Here is a 4,279-nt window from a genome sequence, read left to right as displayed (position 1 = left end):
TTCAATTGTTGTTTAAATACTTCACAATAAAAGAATGTGCTCCCGATGGAATTTTTACTGCAAAAAGAAAACTTCTCTCTTTCTTCTTTCTTGTATCTTATACACTTTGAAACACACGCTGAAGCTCTGAAACCTCCCGAGGAAGACGGCTGCTCACATGCTGTCAGACTATTAATGATAATGTCAGAGTACATGACACATATTTAAACATTAAAAGAAGAAGGATTAAGGCTGCATCTCAGTCTCACTTTGATGATTCAACTTTACATTGATATCCTCAACATGCCACTTGTGATCAGACTTCTGGTTTTGCTCTTCAGCAGCATTTTAAAATAATTCCTCTTGCCTAAGGAGGATGTTGGAAAATGTACATGAGRGTAGATGTTCCTTTTTAACAAGTGCAGAGCTCTGTTTTTTCACAGGGTTTGGAGTGTGTTCTGCTTTTCACAAAACTGTCAGCAGCAGAATCGTCTTTCAGAAATGCTCAGGATGCTTTCCTGGGGAAAATGTCCTGTCCTTTGAGCTCTGCTTTGGAGACATCTCCCTGACACCCACCTGCAGCCCCATCACCTATCCTGGGCTCTGAAGACAAGCCTTTCAAACATCCCAGCTGTACCTACAACTAATTCTTGCCACCCACTATATTATTGCCATTTCCTTTTCCTTCCTACTTACTTATCTTTAAAAAAAAAAACCACATTGTCTGAAGACACATTCTGCAGTTTCACAGTAATTTCTTGCAGCCACATCAGTTTTTATCACCCACTGGCAGAAGGCAGAGACTGATTTAGGGCATGATGCTGTAGTGCCAGGGAGAGCTTGACCCTGTACTGGGTGGAGTTAATCCACGACTTTGAGTGGTTCAGTGCCAGAGGATGCTGGCATGAGAGGTTTACACTTCTCCCATGATTTTTACTCAGAACTCTTATGCCCTTCACAGGGGCCTGGCAAATGGTTTATTTCCTTATTTATAGAACCACAGAAGCATTTAGGTTGGAAAATACCTCTACAATCAAGCCAAACCATTCCCCCAGCCCTGTGAAGGCCACCACTAAACCACGTCCCTAAGCACCATATCCCCATCTTTTAAATCCCCCCAGGGATGGTAACGCCACAACTTCCCCAGGCAGCCTTTTCCAATGCCTGACAACCCTTYTGGTCACAACATTTTTCTTAATATCCAACATAAATCTCCCCTGGTGTAACCTGAGGCCACTTCCTCTTGTCCTTTATTTACCCTTGAAGGAAGGCAGAGGTAACAGAGCAGCATGACCAAGTGGTGCTGCTGCTTATGATGAAGTTATTTTCTTGGTGGGTCTCCAAGCAGAGGAGCAACCCCTTTCCCACCTCCCCAGTGTGCAGCCACGGCCACATCAGCACATCACAAAATGCCAGACATATCAAGCACAGAAAATCTCAGCAGTAGCAAAGGGTGGAAATGGGAGCACAGCAAGAAGGAGAAAGGGCAATGGGGTAGGACAGTGGCACCATCTGCTTGGCCCTGCCATAGATTAAACCATCCCTGGAGTGTGTCTGTGTCCTACAAGTACCTGCCTTACTCATATCTGTGAAAAAMAGTCCCCCCAGGACACCGCAGGACTGCTGAAATGACACAGCCCTGAGTGCAGACAAGGCTGACATAACGTGCTCAGCAGAAAGGAAATGTCAAAAGCTCCACTACAAGTCACAGCCATGGTCCTGTCACCCTGTATTGCTCCCTCACAGCCAGGTGATTCCCTCCATCTGTTTTTTCCCCTCATGCCATCATTTTGGCACAGCAGAATGAGCTGCTGCATCCATATGGCACAGAGCAGTCAGCACCACCTGGAGATTTTTTTGTGTTTGCTCCCAAAAGCCGTGTTTCTCTGGTGGCATTGCACGAGGACACGCTGCTCCCAGCCCAAATTCCACAATGCTTTGTTTTCCAGAGGCCAGGTGGTGAGCTCAGGCATCACTGCCCATCTCCACTGCACATGGAAGGCACACCAGCAGTTCTRGGGCACTGAAGGGATGGGTTTGCTCTTCAGGAAATTCACCTTTGCCTAATTGAAAGACTTTAATTTCATCTAAACAACTTAAGCTGGTAGAAAATGTTGCATGGACCCTTTTCACTGCAGTTGAAATCTCTCTCCCTTCAGATTAGTCCCAATCAAGTTTCAGTTTCAATCTCCTTTAAGGCAAACAGGAGCGACCCAAAGGGACGGTGACAGGACAGTCCCCACCCAGTTTTCCCTGCTCTAAGTGTGGAATCAAGTGCAGGTGAACGCAGTGGGTGCAGGTTTGTGGGTGCAGCTCCAGGGCAGCTGTCAGTGCCCCTCTGGGAATGGGGCAGAGATAGGAACGGGCTGGGTGCACCATTCCCTGYGTCACCCCAAGGGACAAGGCYCWTCGGGACTCAGCCCCCAGCCAGGYCACYCCGGCCATCCTGGGATACCCATAAMCWYAARGATACTAAAAAGGAGAGCAGGGAAGGTCTGGCAGGCGGTTATGTGACTAGGGACACTCAGGTTTAGGTTTCTTCTTGGAAGCACTCCGAAACGCAGTGAAAGCCAAGGGAGCAGCTAAATAACCAGCACTGGGAAGATAAACACACCTTAAGGGAAGAACGAGGGGGGAAAATGGTGTAAATGGCTGCAAATGCCTTTGGTTTCAATGGGCTTCATCTATTTACCACCCAGATGGATTTGGTTCATGGAGTCAAGCTGGAAGAGCAAGGGGATTTTAGGTAGGCAGAATTTAATGTCTGAGACTGCAATTTTGGGCCAAGGTCYTCCTCTTGTGAGAAGAGCCACCAAATGTTTAACGTGGGCTCCCAATGAAGGATAGATCCAGCTGGAGGAGGTGGTGCTACTGCTATTCACTAGGATGCTTGGGAGAAACATGGTCAACTGAAAATCCCTTTGCTGGCTCTCAACTTTGAGAGTTAGAGGAACTGAAAGATGGAGAAAATAGTCATTAAGGCATGCCCTAGCATTAGCAGCAATAATTCACAGGCTCTACTTGAGGATATCAGGGCGGTTTGCCAGCACCACCACAAGGCAGGAGGGTGCTGCTACCCACACTGGGAAGTCAGGCACTTCTGAGTTCAACCGACTCACCCAAAGTCCTTCTGCAAAGTAAAATAAAACTGCAGTGACACCTGGGRCACAGCATGGAATGGAGGAGGCAGCACCGCTGTTACAGATGTGGTGCTGAAGCAGGACTCAGCACATCTTCTCCGCTACTTTCTGCACAACCTCTGCTTTCTCCACCTGAAGAAACCCTCGCTCTGCCTGCTCTGGTGCAGCCTGGCCACAGCAGCAAGAGGAAATTAGTCATCAGGCAGAGCTCATCTTGCATCACGGACCTCAACGAGGTCAATAGAAATTCCTTCTCCCCACCCCATGTAGTGCTGGTGGCTGCTAGGGTGACATGCCACGGGAGGAAGAAGAGGAGTAGGGCAAAGAACCAACATCCCTTTCACTGCTATGAATTCAAGCATCTCACAGTTTAGATCCCATTGATTCTCACTACAACTTAAATGTCCAAGGGGTTTAGGTGATGTGAAAAGCCAGCTGCCTAAATAAAAGAGACACATTTAAAAAATGCAAAGGATCTCCTGAAGTCTCTTCCCTCCCGAAATTTTCCTACAATCCGGATAAACGCAGTTTATTCCCAGCTATGCCACAGCCCTGTGAACTACACCTCTCCATCCCTCCCTCACACCCTCTCTACCCACTCTGCAGAGACCCCTGGCACTGACTCCTCAGAAGCTGAGGTAAGGGAGTTGAGGGGTTTTGGGGTGCCAGTAGAAGGCAGCCCAAAGCTGGTAGCAATTACCCACGTTCCCTTATTAGCCTTGTGAACAGAGCAGACTGTTGCTGCGGAATAATTCTTCCATGGGGATCCGAGTCGGTAGCGGAGCAGCAACCGAAGGATTCCGGGAGAGACGGGAGGGATGTGTGAAAAGCGCTGGAGCTCCCCCAGTTCCCCATCCCGCCGGGGCGCCCGCTGTGCTCCAGGGCACATTTAGGAAGGCAACGAGAAGTCAGGCACCCCCCCGCCTCGCAGATGAGGTTCTTGATGCGGGAAACCAGTGATAGGAGAGGAGAAGCGGGATGAAGCGKGTTGGGAACCAAAGCAAATCACAGATTTCCCTGGGGAAGCAAGGCGGGAGGCTGGGGGGGAAGCGCACACGGTGGGTCGCGGCGAGTCTCCGGGGGGCAGGATTTCTCTTCCATCGCATGGAAGAGCGAGATTAAAGAAGAAAGTGGGAGTGGGGTGGGAGGGAAGGGAAGGG

Source organism: Malurus melanocephalus, unplaced genomic scaffold, assembly GCF_030028575.1.
Source record: "Malurus melanocephalus ecotype Western Australia unplaced genomic scaffold, MMel_1.1 scaffold_389, whole genome shotgun sequence".
NCBI classification, from domain to species: Eukaryota; Metazoa; Chordata; class Aves; order Passeriformes; family Maluridae; genus Malurus; species Malurus melanocephalus.
Note: the sequence above shows the minus strand (reverse complement) of the source record.